Here is a 23,383-nt window from a genome sequence, read left to right as displayed (position 1 = left end):
GTGTTAAGAAGGCAGATATTGCACACATAAATCCCTGACCACGACGTGATTTGAACACTCAACCTTCTGATCTGGAGTCAGACGAGCTACCTTTGCGCCAAGAGGTCTTGTACAATGTGTTTTTTGGAGGGGATGCCTAGTTCAGATTTTGTTGACTGTATCATTTGGAATGAAGACCTGGTTCTCTGGGGAACTGTACCATCTGACAATGCCCCCTTGTCAGCACGTGCCTCTGCCCGGCAGGTTAGGTGTATGAAAATAAGCAAAACCATAGCCCGGATAGCTCAGTCGGTAGAGCATCAGACTTTTAATCTGAGGGTCCAGGGTTCAAGTCCCTGTTCGGGCGATGCTTTAATGTTCACAATTCTATCTTACGCTGTCTTTCTGAACTTGCATTTTCCTTGACTTTCCATGACATGTTCGACCTGTGGACAAAACACTCCCAGAGCCAAAACAGCTTAGTCTGAAGACATCCTCATAGTACCGATAAAGTTTGTCAAAACATGTCAAACCATGTTAAAATGAATCCTCAGGTTGTCGATTGTCTTAATTAATCGATAATATTTCAACCGGACAGTATTCAATAGAAAGGAAAAACAACGAAGGGTGCGCACTCGGTCACGCTCGCAAGCCAGCACTGCATGCTTCCTAAGCACTGACAGAAAGGTCTCGTTCTTCTTAATTTTTCAGAAAAGAAGCCTGAAACAATGTCTAAAGACTGTTGACATCTAGTGGAAGCCATAGGAACTGCAATCTGGGTCCGAACCCATTAGAGACTCAATAGGCATTCAATTGAAAACTACCCACATCAAAAGAAATCCCACTTCCTGGATTGATTTTTCTCAGGTTTTCGCCTGCCGTATCAGTTCTGTTATACTCACAGACAGGATTTTAACAGTTTTGGAAAGTTTAGAGTGTTTTATATCCACATCTACCAATTATATGCATATCCGAGCTTCTAGGCCTGAGTAACAGGGGACGCTTCCCATCCATATGCCGAAATACTGCCTCCAAGCCAAAAGAACTTCAACTCCTTGTTCGAAGACTGATTTAAGTCTGTCAATCACACAGCATCATCTGATTTAGGAATTTGCAGTGTGCCATGCTTCTGTGAGAGACAATTGTCATCTTAAGCAGCATTGGTTTGGTGGTTTATGTAAAGCCACATTGGTTCTTGTGCTGATTCATTTACTTCGCTGTGTTAAGAAGGCAGATATTGCACACATAAATCCCTGACCACGACGTGATTTGAACACTCAACCTTCTGAATCTGGAGTCAGACGAGCTACCTTTGCGCCAAGAGGTCTTGTACAATGTGTTTTTTGGAGGGGATGCCTAGTTCAGATTTCGTTGACTGTATCATTTGGAATGAAGACCTGGTTCTCTGGGGAACTGTACCATCTGACAATGCCCCCTTGTCAGCACGTGCCTCTGCCCGGCAGGTTAGGTGTATGAAAATAAGCAAAACCAGAGCCCGGATAGCTCAGTCGGTAGAGCATCAGACTTTTAATCTGAGGGTCCAGGGTTCAAGTCCCTGTTCGGGCGATGCTTTAATGTTCACAATTCTATCCTACGCTGTCTTTCTGATTTTGCATTTTCCTTGACTTTCCATGACATGTTCGACCTGTGGACAAAACACTCCCAGAGCCAAAACAGCTTAGTCTGAAGACATCCTCATAGTACCGATAAAGTTTGTCAAAACATGTCAAACCATGTTAAAATGAATCCTCAGGTTGTCGATTGTCTTAATTAATCGATAATATTTCAACCGGACAGTATTCAATAGAAAGGAAAAACAACGAAGGGTGCGCACTCGGTCACGCTCGCAAGCCAGCACTGCATGCTTCCTAAGCACTGACAGAAAGGTCTCGTTCTTCTTAATTTTTCAGAAAAGAAGCCTGAAACAATGTCTAAAGACTGTTGACATCTAGTGGAAGCCATAGGAACTGCAATCTGGGTCCGAACCCATTAGAGACTCAATAGGCATTCAATTGAAAACTACCCACATCAAAAGAAATCCCACTTCCTGGATTGATTTTTCTCAGGTTTTCGCCTGCCGTATCAGTTCTGTTATACTCACAGACAGGATTTTTAACAGTTTTGGAAAGTTTAGAGTGTTTTATATCCACATCTACCAATTATATGCATATCCGAGCTTCTAGGCCTGAGTAACAGGGGACGCTTCCCATCCATATGCCGAAATACTGCCTCCAAGCCAAAAGAACTTCAACTCCTTGTTCGAAGACTGATTTAAGTCTGTCAATCACACAGCATCATCTGATTTAGGAATTTGCAGTGTGCCATGCTTCTGTGAGAGACAATTGTCATCTTAAGCAGCATTGGTTTGGTGGTTTATGTAAAGCCACATTGGTTCTTGTGCTGATTCATTTACTTCGCTGTGTTAAGAAGGCAGATATTGCACACATAAATCCCTGACCACGACGTGATTTGAACACTCAACCTTCTGAATCTGGAGTCAGACGAGCTACCTTTGCGCCAAGAGGTCTTGTACAATGTGTTTTTTGGAGGGGATGCCTAGTTCAGATTTCGTTGACTGTATCATTTGGAATGAAGACCTGGTTCTCGGGGAACTGTACCATCTGACAATGCCCCCTTGTCAGCACGTGCCTCTGCCCGGCAGGTTAGGTGTATGAAAATAAGCAAAACCAGAGCCCGGATAGCTCAGTCGGTAGAGCATCAGACTTTTAATCTGAGGGTCCAGGGTTCAAGTCCCTGTTCGGGCGATGCTTTAATGTTCACAATTCTATCCTACGCTGTCTTTCTGAACTTGCATTTTCCTTGACTTTCCATGACATGTTCGACCTGTGGACAAAACACTCCCAGAGCCAAAACAGCTTAGTCTGAAGACATCCTCATAGTACCGATAAAGTTTGTCAAAACATGTCAAACCATGTTAAAATGAATCCTCAGGTTGTCGATTGTCTTAATTAATCGATAATATTTCAACCGGACAGTATTCAATAGAAAGGAAAAACAACGAAGGGTGCGCACTCGGTCACGCTCGCAAGCCAGCACTGCATGCTTCCTAAGCACTGACAGAAAGGTCTCGTTCTTCTTAATTTTTCAGAAAAGAAGCCTGAAACAATGTCTAAAGACTGTTGACATCTAGTGGAAGCCATAGGAACTGCAATCTGGGTCCGAACCCATTAGAGACTCAATAGGCATTCAATTGAAAACTACCCACATCAAAAGAAATCCCACTTCCTGGATTGATTTTTCTCAGGTTTTCGCCTGCCGTATCAGTTCTGTTATACTCACAGACAGGATTTTAACAGTTTTGGAAAGTTTAGAGTGTTTTATATCCACATCTACCAATTATATGCATATCCGAGCTTCTAGGCCTGAGTAACAGGGGACGCTTCCCATCCATATGCCGAAATACTGCCTCCAAGCCAAAAGAACTTCAACTCCTTGTTCGAAGACTGATTTAAGTCTGTCAATCACACAGCATCATCTGATTTAGGAATTTGCAGTGTGCCATGCTTCTGTGAGAGACAATTGTCATCTTAAGCAGCATTGGTTTGGTGGTTTATGTAAAGCCACATTGGTTCTTGTGCTGATTCATTTACTTCGCTGTGTTAAGAAGGCAGATATTGCACACATAAATCCCTGACCACGACGTGATTTGAACACTCAACCTTCTGAATCTGGAGTCAGACGAGCTACCTTTGCGCCAAGAGGTCTTGTACAATGTGTTTTTTGGAGGGGATGCCTAGTTCAGATTTCGTTGACTGTATCATTTGGAATGAAGACCTGGTTCTCTGGGGAACTGTACCATCTGACAATGCCCCCTTGTCAGCACGTGCCTCTGCCCGGCAGGTTAGGTGTATGAAAATAAGCAAAACCAGAGCCCGGATAGCTCAGTCGGTAGAGCATCAGACTTTTAATCTGAGGGTCCAGGGTTCAAGTCCCTGTTCGGGCGATGCTTTAATGTTCACAATTCTATCCTACGCTGTCTTTCTGAACTTGCATTTTCCTTGACTTTCCATGACATGTTCGACCTGTGGACAAAACACTCCCAGAGCCAAAACAGCTTAGTCTGAAGACATCCTCATAGTACCGATAAAGTTTTCAAAAACATGTCAAACCATGTTAAAATGAATCCTCAGGTTGTCGATTGTCTTAATTAATCGATAATATTTCAACCGGACAGTATTCAATAGAAAGGAAAAACAACGAAGGGTGCGCACTCGGTCACGCTCGCAAGCCAGCACTGCATGCTTCCTAAGCACTGACAGAAAGGTCTCGTTCTTCTTAATTTTTCAGAAAAGAAGCCTGAAACAATGTCTAAAGACTGTTGACATCTAGTGGAAGCCATAGGAACTGCAATCTGGGTCCGAACCCATTAGAGACTCAATAGGCATTCAATTGAAAACTACCCACATCAAAAGAAATCCCACTTCCTGGATTGATTTTTCTCAGGTTTTCGCCTGCCGTATCAGTTCTGTTATACTCACAGACAGGATTTTAACAGTTTTGGAAAGTTTAGAGTGTTTTATATCCACATCTACCAATTATATGCATATCCGAGCTTCTAGGCCTGAGTAACAGGGGACGCTTCCCATCCATGCCGAAATACTGCCTCCAAGCCAAAAGAACTTCAACTCCTTGTTCGAAGACTGATTTAAGTCTGTCAATCACACAGCATCATCTGATTTAGGAATTTGCAGTGTGCCATGCTTCTGTGAGAGACAATTGTCATCTTAAGCAGCATTGGTTTGGTGGTTTATGTAAAGCCACATTGGTTCTTGTGCTGATTCATTTACTTCTCTGTGTAAAGAAGGCAGATATTGCACACATAAATCCCTGACCACGACGTGATTTGAACACTCAACCTTCTGATCTGGAGTCAGACGAGCTACCTTTGCGCCAAGAGGTCTTGTACAATGTGTTTTTTGGAGGGGATGCCTAGTTCAGATTTTGTTGACTGTATCATTTGGAATGAAGACCTGGTTCTCTGGGGAACTGTACCATCTGACAATGCCCCCTTGTCAGCACGTGCCTCTGCCCGGCAGGTTAGGTGTATGAAAATAAGCAAAACCAGAGCCCGGATAGCTCAGTCGGTAGAGCATCAGACTTTTAATCTGAGGGTCCAGGGTTCAAGTCCCTGTTCGGGCGATGCTTTAATGTTCACAATTCTATCCTACGCTGTCTTTCTGAACTTGCATTTTCCTTGACTTTCCATGACATGTTCGACCTGTGGACAAAACACTCCCAGAGCCAAAACAGCTTAGTCTGAAGACATCCTCATAGTACCGATAAAGTTTGTCAAAACATGTCAAACCATGTTAAAATGAATCCTCAGGTTGTCGATTGTCTTAATTAATCGATAATATTTCAACCGGACAGTATTCAATAGAAAGGAAAAACAACGAAGGGTGCGCACTCGGTCACGCTCGCAAGCCAGCACTGCATGCTTCCTAAGCACTGACAGAAAGGTCTCGTTCTTCTTAATTTTTCAGAAAAGAAGCCTGAAACAATGTCTAAAGACTGTTGACATCTAGTGGAAGCCATAGGAACTGCAATCTGGGTCCGAACCCATTAGAGACTCAATAGGCATTCAATTGAAAACTACCCACATCAAAAGAAATCCCACTTCCTGGATTGATTTTTCTCAGGTTTTCGCCTGCCGTATCAGTTCTGTTATACTCACAGACAGGATTTTAACAGTTTTGGAAAGTTTAGAGTGTTTTATATCCACATCTACCAATTATATGCATATCCGAGCTTCTAGGCCTGAGTAACAGGGGACGCTTCCCATCCATATGCCGAAATACTGCCTCCAAGCCAAAAGAACTTCAACTCCTTGTTCGAAGACTGATTTAAGTCTGTCAATCACACAGCATCATCTGATTTAGGAATTTGCAGTGTGCCATGCTTCTGTGAGAGACAATTGTCATCTTAAGCAGCATTGGTTTGGTGGTTTATGTAAAGCCACATTGGTTCTTGTGCTGATTCATTTACTTCGCTGTGTTAAGAAGGCAGATATTGCACACATAAATCCCTGACCACACGACGTGATTTGAACACTCAACCTTCTGAATCTGGAGTCAGACGAGCTACCTTTGCGCCAAGAGGTCTTGTACAATGTGTTTTTTGGAGGGGATGCCTAGTTCAGATTTCGTTGACTGTATCATTTGGAATGAAGACCTGGTTCTCTGGGGAACTGTACCATCTGACAATGCCCCCTTGTCAGCACGTGCCTCTGCCCGGCAGGTTAGGTGTATGAAAATAAGCAAAACCAGAGCCCGGATAGCTCAGTCGGTAGAGCATCAGACTTTTAATCTGAGGGTCCAGGGTTCAAGTCCCTGTTCGGGCGATGCTTTAATGTTCACAATTCTATCTTACGCTGTCTTTCTGAACTTGCATTTTCCTTGACTTTCCATGACATGTTCGACCTGTGGACAAAACACTCCCAGAGCCAAAACAGCTTAGTCTGAAGACATCCTCATAGTACCGATAAAGTTTGTCAAAACATGTCAAACCATGTTAAAATGAATCCTCAGGTTGTCGATTGTCTTAATTAATCGATAATATTTCAACCGGACAGTATTCAATAGAAAGGAAAAACAACGAAGGGTGCGCACTCGGTCACGCTCGCAAGCCAGCACTGCATGCTTCCTAAGCACTGACAGAAAGGTCTCGTTCTTCTTAATTTTTCAGAAAAGAAGCCTGAAACAATGTCTAAAGACTGTTGACATCTAGTGGAAGCCATAGGAACTGCAATCTGGGTCCGAACCCATTAGAGACTCAATAGGCATTCAATTGAAAACTACCCACATCAAAAGAAATCCCACTTCCTGGATTGATTTTTCTCAGGTTTTCGCCTGCCGTATCAGTTCTGTTATACTCACAGACAGGATTTTTACAGTTTTGGAAAGTTTAGAGTGTTTTATATCCACATCTACCAATTATATGCATATCCGAGCTTCTAGGCCTGAGTAACAGGGGACGCTTCCCATCCATATGCCGAAATACTGCCTCCAAGCCAAAAGAACTTCAACTCCTTGTTCGAAGACTGATTTAAGTCTGTCAATCACACAGCATCATCTGATTTAGGAATTTGCAGTGTGCCATGCTTCTGTGAGAGACAATTGTCATCTTAAGCAGCATTGGTTTGGTGGTTTATGTAAAGCCACATTGGTTCTTGTGCTGATTCATTTACTTCGCTGTGTTAAGAAGGCAGATATTGCACACATAAATCCCTGACCACGACGTGATTTGAACACTCAACCTTCTGAATCTGGAGTCAGACGAGCTACCTTTGCGCCAAGAGGTCTTGTACAATGTGTTTTTTGGAGGGGATGCCTAGTTCAGATTTCGTTGACTGTATCATTTGGAATGAAGACCTGGTTCTCTGGGGAACTTACCATCTGACAATGCCCCCTTGTCAGCACGTGCCTCTGCCCGGCAGGTTAGGTGTATGAAAATAAGCAAAACCAGAGCCCGGATAGCTCAGTCGGTAGAGCATCAGACTTTTAATCTGAGGGTCCAGGGTTCAAGTCCCTGTTCGGGCGATGCTTTAATGTTCACAATTCTATCTTACGCTGTCTTTCTGAACTTGCATTTTCCTTGACTTTCCATGACATGTTCGACCTGTGGACAAAACACTCCCAGAGCCAAAACAGCTTAGTCTGAAGACATCCTCATAGTACCGATAAAGTTTGTCAAAACATGTCAAACCATGTTAAAATGAATCCTCAGGTTGTCGATTGTCTTAATTAATCGATAATATTTCAACCGGACAGTATTCAATAGAAAGGAAAAACAACGAAGGGTGCGCACTCGGTCACGCTCGCAAGCCAGCACTGCATGCTTCCTAAGCACTGACAGAAAGGTCTCGTTCTTCTTAATTTTTCAGAAAAGAAGCCTGAAACAATGTCTAAAGACTGTTGACATCTAGTGGAAGCCATAGGAACTGCAATCTGGGTCCGAACCCATTAGAGACTCAATAGGCATTCAATTGAAAACTACCCACATCAAAAGAAATCCCACTTCCTGGATTGATTTTTCTCAGGTTTTCGCCTGCCGTATCAGTTCTGTTATACTCACAGACAGGATTTTAACAGTTTTGGAAAGTTTAGAGTGTTTTATATCCACATCTACCAATTATATGCATATCCGAGCTTCTAGGCCTGAGTAACAGGGGACGCTTCCCATCCATATGCCGAAATACTGCCTCCAAGCCAAAAGAACTTCAACTCCTTGTTCGAAGACTGATTTAAGTCTGTCAATCACACAGCATCATCTGATTTAGGAATTTGCAGTGTGCCATGCTTCTGTGAGAGACAATTGTCATCTTAAGCAGCATTGGTTTGGTGGTTTATGTAAAGCCACATTGGTTCTTGTGCTGATTCATTTACTTCCTGTGTTAAAGAAGGCAGATATTGCACACATAAATCCCTGACCACGACGTGATTTGAACACTCAACCTTCTGAATCTGGAGTCAGACGAGCTACCTTTGCGCCAAGAGGTCTTGTACAATGTGTTTTTTGGAGGGGATGCCTAGTTCAGATTTCGTTGACTGTATCATTTGGAATGAAGACCTGGTTCTCTGGGGAACTGTACCATCTGACAATGCCCCCTTGTCAGCACGTGCCTCTGCCCGGCAGGTTAGGTGTATGAAAATAAGCAAAACCAGAGCCCGGATAGCTCAGTCGGTAGAGCATCAGACTTTTAATCTGAGGGTCCAGGGTTCAAGTCCCTGTTCGGGCGATGCTTTAATGTTCACAATTCTATCTTACGCTGTCTTTCTGAACTTGCATTTTCCTTGACTTTCCATGACATGTTCGACCTGTGGACAAAACACTCCCAGAGCCAAAACAGCTTAGTCTGAAGACATCCTCATAGTACCGATAAAGTTTGTCAAAACATGTCAAACCATGTTAAAATGAATCCTCAGGTTGTCGATTGTCTTAATTAATCGATAATATTTCAACCGGACAGTATTCAATAGAAAGGAAAAACAACGAAGGGTGCGCACTCGGTCACGCTCGCAAGCCAGCACTGCATGCTTCCTAAGCACTGACAGAAAGGTCTCGTTCTTCTTAATTTTTCAGAAAAGAAGCCTGAAACAATGTCTAAAGACTGTTGACATCTAGTGGAAGCCATAGGAACTGCAATCTGGGTCCGAACCCATTAGAGACTCAATAGGCATTCAATTGAAAACTACCCACATCAAAAGAAATCCCACTTCCTGGATTGATTTTTCTCAGGTTTTCGCCTGCCGTATCAGTTCTGTTATACTCACAGACAGGATTTTAACAGTTTTGGAAAGTTTAGAGTGTTTTATATCCACATCTACCAATTATATGCATATCCGAGCTTCTAGGCCTGAGTAACAGGGGACGCTTCCCATCCATATGCAAATACTGCCTCCAAGCCAAAAGAACTTCAACTCCTTGTTCGAAGACTGATTTAAGTCTGTCAATCACACAGCATCATCTGATTTAGGAATTTGCAGTGTGCCATGCTTCTGTGAGAGACAATTGTCATCTTAAGCAGCATTGGTTTGGTGGTTTATGTAAAGCCACATTGGTTCTTGTGCTGATTCATTTACTTCGCTGTGTTAAGAAGGCAGATATTGCACACATAAATCCCTGACCACGACGTGATTTGAACACTCAACCTTCTGAATCTGGAGTCAGACGAGCTACCTTTGCGCCAAGAGGTCTTGTACAATGTGTTTTTTGGAGGGGATGCCTAGTTCAGATTTCGTTGACTGTATCATTTGGAATGAAGACCTGGTTCTCTGGGGAACTGTACCATCTGACAATGCCCCCTTGTCAGCACGTGCCTCTGCCCGGCAGGTTAGGTGTATGAAAATAAGCAAAACCAGAGCCCGGATAGCTCAGTCGGTAGAGCATCAGACTTTTAATCTGAGGGTCCAGGGTTCAAGTCCCTGTTCGGGCGATGCTTTAATGTTCACAATTCTATCTTACGCTGTCTTTCTGAACTTGCATTTTCCTTGACTTTCCATGACATGTTCGACCTGTGGACAAAACACTCCCAGAGCCAAAACAGCTTAGTCTGAAGACATCCTCATAGTACCGATAAAGTTTGTCAAAACATGTCAAACCATGTTAAAATGAATCCTCAGGTTGTCGATTGTCTTAATTAATCGATAATATTTCAACCGGACAGTATTCAATAGAAAGGAAAAACAGAAGGGTGCGCACTCGGTCACGCTCGCAAGCCAGCACTGCATGCTTCCTAAGCACTGACAGAAAGGTCTCGTTCTTCTTAATTTTTCAGAAAAGAAGCCTGAAACAATGTCTAAAGACTGTTGACATCTAGTGGAAGCCATAGGAACTGCAATCTGGGTCCGAACCCATTAGAGACTCAATAGGCATTCAATTGAAAACTACCCACATCAAAAGAAATCCCACTTCCTGGATTGATTTTTCTCAGGTTTTCGCCTGCCGTATCAGTTCTGTTATACTCACAGACAGGATTTTAACAGTTTTGGAAACTTTAGAGTGTTTTATATCCACATCTACCAATTATATGCATATCCGAGCTTCTAGGCCTGAGTAACAGGGGACGCTTCCCATCCATATGCCGAAATACTGCCTCCAAGCCAAAAGAACTTCAACTCCTTGTTCGAAGACTGATTTAAGTCTGTCAATCACACAGCATCATCTGATTTAGGAATTTGCAGTGTGCCATGCTTCTGTGAGAGACAATTGTCATCTTAAGCAGCATTGGTTTGGTGGTTTATGTAAAGCCACATTGGTTCTTGTGCTGATTCATTTACTTCGCTGTGTTAAGAAGGCAGATATTGCACACATAAATCCCTGACCACGACGTGATTTGAACACTCAACCTTCTGAATCTGGAGTCAGACGAGCTACCTTTGCGCCAAGAGGTCTTGTACAATGTGTTTTTTGGAGGGGATGCCTAGTTCAGATTTCGTTGACTGTATCATTTGGAATGAAGACCTGGTTCTCTGGGGAACTGTACCATCTGACAATGCCCCCTTGTCAGCACGTGCCTCTGCCCGGCAGGTTAGGTGTATGAAAATAAGCAAAACCAGAGCCCGGATAGCTCAGTCGGTAGAGCATCAGACTTTTAATCTGAGGGTCCAGGGTTCAAGTCCCTGTTCGGGCGATGCTTTAATGTTCACAATTCTATCTTACGCTGTCTTTCTGAACTTGCATTTTCTTTGACTTTCCATGACATGTTCGACCTGTGGACAAAACACTCCCAGAGCCAAAACAGCTTAGTCTGAAGACATCCTCATAGTACCGATAAAGTTTGTCAAAACATGTCAAACCATGTTAAAATGAATCCTCAGGTTGTCGATTGTCTTAATTAATCGATAATATTTCAACCGGACAGTATTCAATAGAAAGGAAAAACAACGAAGGGTGCGCACTCGGTCACGCTCGCAAGCCAGCACTGCATGCTTCCTAAGCACTGACAGAAAGGTCTCGTTCTTCTTAATTTTTCAGAAAAGAAGCCTGAAACAATGTCTAAAGACTGTTGACATCTAGTGGAAGCCATAGGAACTGCAATCTGGGTCCGAACCCATTAGAGACTCAATAGGCATTCAATTGAAAACTACCCACATCAAAAGAAATCCCACTTCCTGGATTGATTTTTCTCAGGTTTTCGCCTGCCGTATCAGTTCTGTTATACTCACAGACAGGATTTTAACAGTTTTGGAAAGTTTAGAGTGTTTTATATCCACATCTACCAATTATATGCATATCCGAGCTTCTAGGCCTGAGTAACAGGGGACGCTTCCCATCCATATGCCGAAATACTGCCTCCAAGCCAAAAGAACTTCAACTCCTTGTTCGAAGACTGATTTAAGTCTGTCAATCACACAGCATCATCTGATTTAGGAATTTGCAGTGTGCCATGCTTCTGTGAGAGACAATTGTCATCTTAAGCAGCATTGGTTTGGTGGTTTATGTAAAGCCACATTGGTTCTTGTGCTGATTCATTTACTTCGCTGTGTTAAGAAGGCAGATATTGCACACATAAATCCCTGACCACGACGTGATTTGAACACTCAACCTTCTGAATCTGGAGTCAGACGAGCTACCTTTGCGCCAAGAGGTCTTGTACAATGTGTTTTTTGGAGGGGATGCCTAGTTCAGATTTCGTTGACTGTATCATTTGGAATGAAGACCTGGTTCTCTGGGGAACTGTACCATCTGACAATGCCCCCTTGTCAGCACGTGCCTCTGCCCGGCAGGTTAGGTGTATGAAAATAAGCAAAACCAGAGCCCGGATAGCTCAGTCGGTAGAGCATCAGACTTTTAATCTGAGGGTCCAGGGTTCAAGTCCCTGTTCGGGCGATGCTTTAATGTTCACAATTCTATCTTACGCTGTCTTTCTGAACTTGCATTTTCCTTGACTTTCCATGACATGTTCGACCTGTGGACAAAACACTCCCAGAGCCAAAACAGCTTAGTCTGAAGACATCCTCATAGTACCGATAAAGTTTGTCAAAACATGTCAAACCATGTTAAAATGAATCCTCAGGTTGTCGATTGTCTTAATTAATCGATAATATTTCAACCGGACAGTATTCAATAGAAAGGAAAAACAACGAAGGGTGCGCACTCGGTCACGCTCGCAAGCCAGCACTGCATGCTTCCTAAGCACTGACAGAAAGGTCTCGTTCTTCTTAATTTTTCAGAAAAGAAGCCTGAAACAATGTCTAAAGACTGTTGACATCTAGTGGAAGCCATAGGAACTGCAATCTGGGTCCGAACCCATTAGAGACTCAATAGGCATTCAATTGAAAACTACCCACATCAAAAGAAATCCCACTTCCTGGATTGATTTTTCTCAGGTTTTCGCCTGCCGTATCAGTTCTGTTATACTCACAGACAGGATTTTAACAGTTTTGGAAACTTTAGAGTGTTTTATATCCACATCTACCAATTATATGCATATCCGAGCTTCTAGGCCTGAGTAACAGGGGACGCTTCCCATCCATATGCCGAAATACTGCCTCCAAGCCAAAAGAACTTCAACTCCTTGTTCGAAGACTGATTTAAGTCTGTCAATCACACAGCATCATCTGATTTAGGAATTTGCAGTGTGCCATGCTTCTGTGAGAGACAATTGTCATCTTAAGCAGCATTGGTTTGGTGGTTTATGTAAAGCCACATTGGTTCTTGTGCTGATTCATTTACTTCGCTGTGTTTAAGAAGGCAGATATTGCACACATAAATCCCTGACCACGACGTGATTTGAACACTCAACCTTCTGAATCTGGAGTCAGACGAGCTACCTTTGCGCCAAGAGGTCTTGTACAATGTGTTTTTTGGAGGGGATGCCTAGTTCAGATTTCGTTGACTGTATCATTTGGAATGAAGACCTGGTTCTCTGGGGAACTGTACCATCTGACAATGCCCCCTTGTCAGCACGTGCCTCTGCCCGGCAGGTTAGGTGTATGAAAATAAGCAAAACCAGAGCCCGGATAGCTCAGTCGGTAGAGCATCAGACTTTTAATCTGAGGGTCCAGGGTTCAAGTCCCTGTTCGGGCGATGCTTTAATGTTCACAATTCTATCTTACGCTGTCTTTCTGAACTTGCATTTTCCTTGACTTTCCATGACATGTTCGACCTGTGGACAAAACACTCCCAGAGCCAAAACAGCTTAGTCTGAAGACATCCTCATAGTACCGATAAAGTTTGTCAAAACATGTCAAACCATGTTAAAATGAATCCTCAGGTTGTCGATTGTCTTAATTAATCGATAATATTTCAACCGGACAGTATTCAATAGAAAGGAAAAACAACGAAGGGTGCGCACTCGGTCACGCTCGCAAGCCAGCACTGCATGCTTCCTAAGCACTGACAGAAAGGTCTCGTTCTTCTTAATTTTTCAGAAAAGAAGCCTGAAACAATGTCTAAAGACTGTTGACATCTAGTGGAAGCCATAGGAACTGCAATCTGGGTCCGAACCCATTAGAGACTCAATAGGCATTCAATTGAAAACTACCCACATCAAAAGAAATCCCACTTCCTGGATTGATTTTTCTCAGGTTTTCGCCTGCCGTATCAGTTCTGTTATACTCACAGACAGGATTTTAACAGTTTTGGAAACTTTAGAGTGTTTTATATCCACATCTACCAATTATATGCATATCCGAGCTTCTAGGCCTGAGTAACAGGGGACGCTTCCCATCCATATGCCGAAATACTGCCTCCAAGCCAAAAGAACTTCAACTCCTTGTTCGAAGACTGATTTAAGTCTGTCAATCACACAGCATCATCTGATTTAGGAATTTGCAGTGTGCCATGCTTCTGTGAGAGACAATTGTCATCTTAAGCAGCATTGGTTTGGTGGTTTATGTAAAGCCACATTGGTTCTTGTGCTGATTCATTTACTTCGCTGTGTTAAGAAGGCAGATATTGCACACATAAATCCCTGACCACGACGTGATTTGAACACTCAACCTTCTGAATCTGGAGTCAGACGAGCTACCTTTGCGCCAAGAGGTCTTGTACAATGTGTTTTTTGGAGGGGATGCCTAGTTCAGATTTCGTTGACTGTATCATTTGGAATGAAGACCTGGTTCTCTGGGGAACTGTACCATCTGACAATGCCCCCTTGTCAGCACGTGCCTCTGCCCGGCAGGTTAGGTGTATGAAAATAAGCAAAACCAGAGCCCGGATAGCTCAGTCGGTAGAGCATCAGACTTTTAATCTGAGGGTCCAGGGTTCAAGTCCCTGTTCGGGCGATGCTTTAATGTTCACAATTCTATCTTACGCTGTCTTTCTGAACTTGCATTTTCCTTGACTTTCCATGACATGTTCGACCTGTGGACAAAACACTCCCAGAGCCAAAACAGCTTAGTCTGAAGACATCCTCATAGTACCGATAAAGTTTGTCAAAACATGTCAAACCATGTTAAAATGAATCCTCAGGTTGTCGATTGTCTTAATTAATCGATAATATTTCAACCGGACAGTATTCAATAGAAAGGAAAAACAACGAAGGGTGCGCACTCGGTCACGCTCGCAAGCCAGCACTGCATGCTTCCTAAGCACTGACAGAAAGGTCTCGTTCTTCTTAATTTTTCAGAAAAGAAGCCTGAAACAATGTCTAAAGACTGTTGACATCTAGTGGAAGCCATAGGAACTGCAATCTGGGTCCGAACCCATTAGAGACTCAATAGGCATTCAATTGAAAACTACCCACATCAAAAGAAATCCCACTTCCTGGATTGATTTTTCTCAGGTTTTCGCCTGCCGTATCAGTTCTGTTATACTCACAGACAGGATTTTAACAGTTTTGGAAACTTTAGAGTGTTTTATATCCACATCTACCAATTATATGCATATCCGAGCTTCTAGGCCTGAGTAACAGGGGACGCTTCCCATCCATATGCCGAAATACTGCCTCCAAGCCAAAAGAACTTCAACTCCTTGTTCGAAGACTGATTTAAGTCTGTCAATCACACAGCATCATCTGATTTAGGAATTTGCAGTGTGCCATGCTTCTGTGAGAGACAATTGTCATCTTAAGCAGCATTGGTTTGGTGGTTTATGTAAAGCCACATTGGTTCTTGTGCTGATTCATTTACTTCGCTGTGTTAAGAAGGCAGATATTGCACACATAAATCCCTGACCACGACGTGATTTGAACACTCAACCTTCTGAATCTGGAGTCAGACGAGCTACCTTTGCGCCAAGAGGTCTTGTACAATGTGTTTTTTGGAGGGGATGCCTAGTTCAGATTTCGTTGACTGTATCATTTGGAATGAAGACCTGGTTCTCTGGGGAACTGTACCATCTGACAATGCCCCCTTGTCAGCACGTGCCTCTGCCCGGCAGGTTAGGTGTATGAAAATAAGCAAAACCAGAGCCCGGATAGCTCAGTCGGTAGAGCATCAGACTTTTAATCTGAGGGTCCAGGGTTCAAGTCCCTGTTCGGGCGATGCTTTAATGTTCACAATTCTATCTTACGCTGTCTTTCTGAACTTGCATTTTCCTTGACTTTCCATGACATGTTCGACCTGTGGACAAAACACTCCCAGAGCCAAAACAGCTTAGTCTGAAGACATCCTCATAGTACCGATAAAGTTTGTCAAAACATGTCAAACCATGTTAAAATGAATCCTCAGGTTGTCGATTGTCTTAATTAATCGATAATATTTCAACCGGACAGTATTCAATAGAAAGGAAAAACAACGAAGGGTGCGCACTCGGTCACGCTCGCAAGCCAGCACTGCATGCTTCCTAAGCACTGACAGAAAGGTCTCGTTCTTCTTAATTTTTCAGAAAAGAAGCCTGAAACAATGTCTAAAGACTGTTGACATCTAGTGGAAGCCATAGGAACTGCAATCTGGGTCCGAACCCATTAGAGACTCAATAGGCATTCAATTGAAAACTACCCACATCAAAAGAAATCCCACTTCCTGGATTGATTTTTCTCAGGTTTTCGCCTGCCGTATCAGTTCTGTTATACTCACAGACAGGATTTTAACAGTTTTGGAAACTTTAGAGTGTTTTATATCCACATCTACCAATTATATGCATATCCGAGCTTCTAGGCCTGAGTAACAGGGGACGCTTCCCATCCATATGCCGAAATACTGCCTCCAAGCCAAAAGAACTTCAACTCCTTGTTCGAAGACTGATTTAAGTCTGTCAATCACACAGCATCATCTGATTTAGGAATTTGCAGTGTGCCATGCTTCTGTGAGAGACAATTGTCATCTTAAGCAGCATTGGTTTGGTGGTTTATGTAAAGCCACATTGGTTCTTGTGCTGATTCATTTACTTCGCTGTGTTAAGAAGGCAGATATTGCACACATAAATCCCTGACCACGACGTGATTTGAACACTCAACCTTCTGAATCTGGAGTCAGACGAGCTACCTTTGCGCCAAGAGGTCTTGTACAATGTGTTTTTTGGAGGGGATGCCTAGTTCAGATTTCGTTGACTGTATCATTTGGAATGAAGACCTGGTTCTCTGGGGAACTGTACCATCTGACAATGCCCCCTTGTCAGCACGTGCCTCTGCCCGGCAGGTTAGGTGTATGAAAATAAGCAAAACCAGAGCCCGGATAGCTCAGTCGGTAGAGCATCAGACTTTTAATCTGAGGGTCCAGGGTTCAAGTCCCTGTTCGGGCGATGCTTTAATGTTCACAATTCTATCTTACGCTGTCTTTCTGAACTTGCATTTTCCTTGACTTTCCATGACATGTTCGACCTGTGGACAAAACACTCCCAGAGCCAAAACAGCTTAGTCTGAAGACATCCTCATAGTACCGATAAAGTTTGTCAAAACATGTCAAACCATGTTAAAATGAATCCTCAGGTTGTCGATTGTCTTAATTAATCGATAATATTTCAACCGGACAGTATTCAATAGAAAGGAAAAACAACGAAGGGTGCGCACTCGGTCACGCTCGCAAGCCAGCACTGCATGCTTCCTAAGCACTGACAGAAAGGTCTCGTTCTTCTTAATTTTTCAGAAAAGAAGCCTGAAACAATGTCTAAAGACTGTTGACATCTAGTGGAAGCCATAGGAACTGCAATCTGGGTCCGAACCCATTAGAGACTCAATAGGCATTCAATTGAAAACTACCCACATCAAAAGAAATCCCACTTCCTGGATTGATTTTTCTCAGGTTTTCGCCTGCCGTATCAGTTCTGTTATACTCACAGACAGGATTTTAACAGTTTTGGAAACTTTAGAGTGTTTTATATCCACATCTACCAATTATATGCATATCCGAGCTTCTAGGCCTGAGTAACAGGGGACGCTTCCCATCCATATGCCGAAATACTGCCTCCAAGCCAAAAGAACTTCAACTCCTTGTTCGAAGACTGATTTAAGTCTGTCAATCACACAGCATCATCTGATTTAGGAATTTGCAGTGTGCCATGCTTCTGTGAGAGACAATTGTCATCTTAAGCAGCATTGGTTTGGTGGTTTATGTAAAGCCACATTGGTTCTTGTGCTGATTCATTTACTTCGCTGTGTTAAGAAGGCAGATATTGCACACATAAATCCCTGACCACGACGTGATTTGAACACTCAACCTTCTGAATCTGGAGTCAGACGAGCTACCTTTGCGCCAAGAGGTCTTGTACAATGTGTTTTTTGGAGGGGATGCCTAGTTCAGATTTCGTTGACTGTATCATTTGGAATGAAGACCTGGTTCTCTGGGGAACTGTACCATCTGACAATGCCCCCTTGTCAGCACGTGCCTCTGCCCGGCAGGTTAGGTGTATGAAAATAAGCAAAACCAGAGCCCGGATAGCTCAGTCGGTAGAGCATCAGACTTTTAATCTGAGGGTCCAGGGTTCAAGTCCCTGTTCGGGCGATGCTTTAATGTTCACAATTCTATCTTACGCTGTCTTTCTGAACTTGCATTTTCCTTGACTTTCCATGACATGTTCGACCTGTGGACAAAACACTCCCAGAGCCAAAACAGCTTAGTCTGAAGACATCCTCATAGTACCGATAAAGTTTGTCAAAACATGTCAAACCATGTTAAAATGAATCCTCAGGTTGTCGATTGTCTTAATTAATCGATAATATTTCAACCGGACAGTATTCAATAGAAAGGAAAAACAACGAAGGGTGCGCACTCGGTCACGCTCGCAAGCCAGCACTGCATGCTTCCTAAGCACTGACAGAAAGGTCTCGTTCTTCTTAATTTTTCAGAAAAGAAGCCTGAAACAATGTCTAAAGACTGTTGACATCTAGTGGAAGCCATAGGAACTGCAATCTGGGTCCGAACCCATTAGAGACTCAATAGGCATTCAATTGAAAACTACCCACATCAAAAGAAATCCCACTTCCTGGATTGATTTTTCTCAGGTTTTCGCCTGCCGTATCAGTTCTGTTATACTCACAGACAGGATTTTAACAGTTTTGGAAAGTTTAGAGTGTTTTATATCCACATCTACCAATTATATGCATATCCGAGCTTCTAGGCCTGAGTAACAGGGGACGCTTCCCATCCATATGCCGAAATACTGCCTCCAAGCCAAAAGAACTTCAACTCCTTGTTCGAAGACTGATTTAAGTCTGTCAATCACACAGCATCATCTGATTTAGGAATTTGCAGTGTGCCATGCTTCTGTGAGAGACAATTGTCATCTTAAGCAGCATTGGTTTGGTGGTTTATGTAAAGCCACATTGGTTCTTGTGCTGATTCATTTACTTCGCTGTGTTAAGAAGGCAGATATTGCACACATAAATCCCTGACCACGACGTGATTTGAACACTCAACCTTCTGAATCTGGAGTCAGACGAGCTACCTTTGCGCCAAGAGGTCTTGTACAATGTGTTTTTTGGAGGGGATGCCTAGTTCAGATTTCGTTGACTGTATCATTTGGAATGAAGACCTGGTTCTCTGGGGAACTGTACCATCTGACAATGCCCCCTTGTCAGCACGTGCCTCTGCCCGGCAGGTTAGGTGTATGAAAATAAGCAAAACCAGAGCCCGGATAGCTCAGTCGGTAGAGCATCAGACTTTTAATCTGAGGGTCCAGGGTTCAAGTCCCTGTTCGGGCGATGCTTTAATGTTCACAATTCTATCTTACGCTGTCTTTCTGAACTTGCATTTTCCTTGACTTTCCATGACATGTTCGACCTGTGGACAAAACACTCCCAGAGCCAAAACAGCTTAGTCTGAAGACATCCTCATAGTACCGATAAAGTTTGTCAAAACATGTCAAACCATGTTAAAATGAATCCTCAGGTTGTCGATTGTCTTAATTAATCGATAATATTTCAACCGGACAGTATTCAATAGAAAGGAAAAACAACGAAGGGTGCGCACTCGGTCACGCTCGCAAGCCAGCACTGCATGCTTCCTAAGCACTGACAGAAAGGTCTCGTTCTTCTTAATTTTTCAGAAAAGAAGCCTGAAACAATGTCTAAAGACTGTTGACATCTAGTGGAAGCCATAGGAACTGCAATCTGGGTCCGAACCCATTAGAGACTCAATAGGCATTCAATTGAAAACTACCCACATCAAAAGAAATCCCACTTCCTGGATTGATTTTTCTCAGGTTTTCGCCTGCCGTATCAGTTCTGTTATACTCACAGACAGGATTTTAACAGTTTTGGAAAGTTTAGAGTGTTTTATATCCACATCTACCAATTATATGCATATCCGAGCTTCTAGGCCTGAGTAACAGGGGACGCTTCCCATCCATATGCCGAAATACTGCCTCCAAGCCAAAAGAACTTCAACTCCTTGTTCGAAGACTGATTTAAGTCTGTCAATCACACAGCATCATCTGATTTAGGAATTTGCAGTGTGCCATGCTTCTGTGAGAGACAATTGTCATCTTAAGCAGCATTGGTTTGGTGGTTTATGTAAAGCCACATTGGTTCTTGTGCTGATTCATTTACTTCGCTGTGTTAAGAAGGCAGATATTGCACACATAAATCCCTGACCACGACGTGATTTGAACACTCAACCTTCTGAATCTGGAGTCAGACGAGCTACCTTTGCGCCAAGAGGTCTTGTACAATGTGTTTTTTGGAGGGGATGCCTAGTTCAGATTTCGTTGACTGTATCATTTGGAATGAAGACCTGGTTCTCTGGGGAACTGTACCATCTGACAATGCCCCCTTGTCAGCACGTGCCTCTGCCCGGCAGGTTAGGTGTATGAAAATAAGCAAAACCAGAGCCCGGATAGCTCAGTCGGTAGAGCATCAGACTTTTAATCTGAGGGTCCAGGGTTCAAGTCCCTGTTCGGGCGATGCTTTAATGTTCACAATTCTATCTTACGCTGTCTTTCTGAACTTGCATTTTCCTTGACTTTCCATGACATGTTCGACCTGTGGACAAAACACTCCCAGAGCCAAAACAGCTTAGTCTGAAGACATCCTCATAGTACCGATAAAGTTTGTCAAAACATGTCAAACCATGTTAAAATGAATCCTCAGGTTGTCGATTGTCTTAATTAATCGATAATATTTCAACCGGACAGTATTCAATAGAAAGGAAAAACAACGAAGGGTGCGCACTCGGTCACGCTCGCAAGCCAGCACTGCATGCTTCCTAAGCACTGACAGAAAGGTCTCGTTCTTCTTAATTTTTCAGAAAAGAAGCCTGAAACAATGTCTAAAGACTGTTGACATCTAGTGGAAGCCATAGGAACTGCAATCTGGGTCCGAACCCATTAGAGACTCAATAGGCATTCAATTGAAAACTACCCACATCAAAAGAAAATCCCACTTCCTGGATTGATTTTTCTCAGGTTTTCGCCTGCCGTATCAGTTCTGTTATACTCACAGACAGGATTTTAACAGTTTTGGAAACTTTAGAGTGTTTTATATCCACATCTACCAATTATATGCATATCCGAGCTTCTAGGCCTGAGTAACAGGGGACGCTTCCCATCCATATGCCGAAATACTGCCTCCAAGCCAAAAGAACTTCAACTCCTTGTTCGAAGACTGATTTAAGTCTGTCAATCACACAGCATCATCTGATTTAGGAATTTGCAGTGTGCCATGCTTCTGTGAGAGACAATTGTCATCTTAAGCAGCATTGGTTTGGTGGTTTATGTAAAGCCACATTGGTTCTTGTGCTGATTCATTTACTTCGCTGTGTTAAGAAGGCAGATATTGCACACATAAATCCCTGACCACGACGTGATTTGAACACTCAACCTTCTGAATCTGGAGTCAGACGAGCTACCTTTGCGCCAAGAGGTCTTGTACAATGTGTTTTTTGGAGGGGATGCCTAGTTCAGATTTCGTTGACTGTATCATTTGGAATGAAGACCTGGTTCTCTGGGGAACTGTACCATCTGACAATGCCCCCTTGTCAGCACGTGCCTCTGCCCGGCAGGTTAGGTGTATGAAAATAAGCAAAACCAGAGCCCGGATAGCTCAGTCGGTAGAGCATCAGACTTTTAATCTGAGGGTCCAGGGTTCAAGTCCCTGTTCGGGCGATGCTTTAATGTTCACAATTCTATCCTACGCTGTCTTTCTGAACTTGCATTTTCCTTGACTTTCCATGACATGTTCGACCTGTGGACAAAACACTCCCAGAGCCAAAACAGCTTAGTCTGAAGACATCCTCATAGTACCGATAAAGTTTGTCAAAACATGTCAAACCATGTTAAAATGAATCCTCAGGTTGTCGATTGTCTTAATTAATCGATAATAGTTCAACCGGACAGTATTCAATAGAAAGGAAAAACAACGAAGGGTGCGTACTCGGTCACGCTCGCAAGCCAGCACTGCATGCTTCCTAAGCACTGACAGAAAGGTCTCGTTCTTCTTCATTTTTCAGAAAAGAAGCCTGAAACAATGTCTAAAGACTGTTGACATCTAGTGGAAGCCATAGGAACTGCAATCTGGGTCCGAACCCATTAGAGACTCAATAGGCATTCAATTGAAAACTACCCACATCAAAAGAAATCCCACTTCCTGGATTGATTTTTCTCAGGTTTTCGCCTGCCGTATCAGTTCTGTTATACTCACAGACAGGATTTTAACAGTTTTGGAAACTTTAGAGTGTTTTATATCCACATCTACCAATTATATGCATATCCGAGCTTCTAGGCCTGAGTAACAGGGGACGCTTCCCATCCATATGCCGAAATACTGCCTCCAAGCCAAAAGAACTTCAACTCCTTGTTCGAAGACTGATTTAAGTCTGTCAATCACACAGCATCATCTGATTTAGGAATTTGCAGTGTGCCATGCTTCTGTGAGACAATTGTCATCTTAAGCAGCATTGGTTTGGTGGTTTATGTAAAGCCACATTGGTTCTTGTGCTGATTCATTTACTTCGCTGTGTTAAGAAGGCAGATATTGCACACATAAATCCCTGACCACGACGTGATTTGAACACTCAACCTTCTGAATCTGGAGTCAGACGAGCTACCTTTGCGCCAAGAGGTCTTGTACAATGTGTTTTTTGGAGGGGATGCCTAGTTCAGATTTCGTTGACTGTATCATTTGGAATGAAGACCTGGTTCTCTGGGGAACTGTACCATCTGACAATGCCCCCTTGTCAGCACGTGCCTCTGCCCGGCAGGTTAGGTGTATGAAAATAAGCAAAACCAGAGCCCGGATAGCTCAGTCGGTAGAGCATCAGACTTTTAATCTGAGGGTCCAGGGTTCAAGTCCCTGTTCGGGCGATGCTTTAATGTTCACAATTCTATCTTACGCTGTCAAGTCCCTCGGGCGATGCTTTAATGTTCACAATTCTATCTCCTACGCTGTCTTTCTGAACTTGCATTTTCCTTGACTTTCCATGACATGTTCGACCTGTGGACAAAACACTCCCAGAGCCAAAACAGCTTAGTCTGAAGACATCCTCATAGTACCGATAAAGTTTGTCAAAACATGTCAAACCATGTTAAAATGAATCCTCAGGTTGTCGATTGTCTTAATTAATCG

The 23,383-nt window shown here is 43.1% G+C and overlaps 20 non-coding genes across 20 annotated transcripts; all 20 read left to right on the top strand.

The window, feature by feature from the left end:
* The first annotated feature begins 273 nt into the window (after positions 1 to 273).
* Positions 274 to 346, top strand: trnak-uuu. The gene has a single exon. It is a non-coding gene; the product is annotated as a tRNA-Lys (tRNA).
* Positions 347 to 1,472: 1,126 nt separating this feature from the next.
* Positions 1,473 to 1,545, top strand: trnak-uuu. Its single transcript has one exon. It is a non-coding gene; the product is annotated as a tRNA-Lys (tRNA).
* Positions 1,546 to 2,671: 1,126 nt separating this feature from the next.
* trnak-uuu lies at positions 2,672 to 2,744 on the top strand. Its single transcript has one exon. It is a non-coding gene; the product is annotated as a tRNA-Lys (tRNA).
* A 1,126-nt stretch (positions 2,745 to 3,870) lies between these two features.
* Positions 3,871 to 3,943, top strand: trnak-uuu. Its single transcript has one exon. It is a non-coding gene; the product is annotated as a tRNA-Lys (tRNA).
* A 1,123-nt stretch (positions 3,944 to 5,066) lies between these two features.
* trnak-uuu lies at positions 5,067 to 5,139 on the top strand. The gene has a single exon. It is a non-coding gene; the product is annotated as a tRNA-Lys (tRNA).
* Positions 5,140 to 6,267: 1,128 nt separating this feature from the next.
* Positions 6,268 to 6,340, top strand: trnak-uuu. Its single transcript has one exon. It is a non-coding gene; the product is annotated as a tRNA-Lys (tRNA).
* Positions 6,341 to 7,465: 1,125 nt separating this feature from the next.
* Positions 7,466 to 7,538, top strand: trnak-uuu. The gene has a single exon. It is a non-coding gene; the product is annotated as a tRNA-Lys (tRNA).
* Positions 7,539 to 8,664: 1,126 nt separating this feature from the next.
* trnak-uuu lies at positions 8,665 to 8,737 on the top strand. The gene has a single exon. It is a non-coding gene; the product is annotated as a tRNA-Lys (tRNA).
* Positions 8,738 to 9,861: 1,124 nt separating this feature from the next.
* Positions 9,862 to 9,934, top strand: trnak-uuu. The gene has a single exon. It is a non-coding gene; the product is annotated as a tRNA-Lys (tRNA).
* A 1,124-nt stretch (positions 9,935 to 11,058) lies between these two features.
* Positions 11,059 to 11,131, top strand: trnak-uuu. Its single transcript has one exon. It is a non-coding gene; the product is annotated as a tRNA-Lys (tRNA).
* Positions 11,132 to 12,257: 1,126 nt separating this feature from the next.
* Positions 12,258 to 12,330, top strand: trnak-uuu. The gene has a single exon. It is a non-coding gene; the product is annotated as a tRNA-Lys (tRNA).
* Positions 12,331 to 13,457: 1,127 nt separating this feature from the next.
* trnak-uuu lies at positions 13,458 to 13,530 on the top strand. Its single transcript has one exon. It is a non-coding gene; the product is annotated as a tRNA-Lys (tRNA).
* Positions 13,531 to 14,656: 1,126 nt separating this feature from the next.
* On the top strand, positions 14,657 to 14,729 carry trnak-uuu. The gene has a single exon. It is a non-coding gene; the product is annotated as a tRNA-Lys (tRNA).
* A 1,126-nt stretch (positions 14,730 to 15,855) lies between these two features.
* trnak-uuu lies at positions 15,856 to 15,928 on the top strand. Its single transcript has one exon. It is a non-coding gene; the product is annotated as a tRNA-Lys (tRNA).
* Positions 15,929 to 17,054: 1,126 nt separating this feature from the next.
* Positions 17,055 to 17,127, top strand: trnak-uuu. The gene has a single exon. It is a non-coding gene; the product is annotated as a tRNA-Lys (tRNA).
* A 1,126-nt stretch (positions 17,128 to 18,253) lies between these two features.
* trnak-uuu lies at positions 18,254 to 18,326 on the top strand. The gene has a single exon. It is a non-coding gene; the product is annotated as a tRNA-Lys (tRNA).
* Positions 18,327 to 19,452: 1,126 nt separating this feature from the next.
* trnak-uuu lies at positions 19,453 to 19,525 on the top strand. Its single transcript has one exon. It is a non-coding gene; the product is annotated as a tRNA-Lys (tRNA).
* Positions 19,526 to 20,651: 1,126 nt separating this feature from the next.
* trnak-uuu lies at positions 20,652 to 20,724 on the top strand. The gene has a single exon. It is a non-coding gene; the product is annotated as a tRNA-Lys (tRNA).
* A 1,127-nt stretch (positions 20,725 to 21,851) lies between these two features.
* trnak-uuu lies at positions 21,852 to 21,924 on the top strand. Its single transcript has one exon. It is a non-coding gene; the product is annotated as a tRNA-Lys (tRNA).
* A 1,124-nt stretch (positions 21,925 to 23,048) lies between these two features.
* trnak-uuu lies at positions 23,049 to 23,121 on the top strand. Its single transcript has one exon. It is a non-coding gene; the product is annotated as a tRNA-Lys (tRNA).
* The last annotated feature ends 262 nt before the right edge of the window (positions 23,122 to 23,383 follow it).

Source organism: Oncorhynchus gorbuscha, linkage group LG11 (genome assembly GCF_021184085.1).
Source record: "Oncorhynchus gorbuscha isolate QuinsamMale2020 ecotype Even-year linkage group LG11, OgorEven_v1.0, whole genome shotgun sequence".
In the NCBI taxonomy this organism is placed as follows: Eukaryota; Metazoa; Chordata; class Actinopteri; order Salmoniformes; family Salmonidae; genus Oncorhynchus; species Oncorhynchus gorbuscha.
Note: the sequence above shows the minus strand (reverse complement) of the source record. Positions and strands in the feature narration are given on the sequence as shown.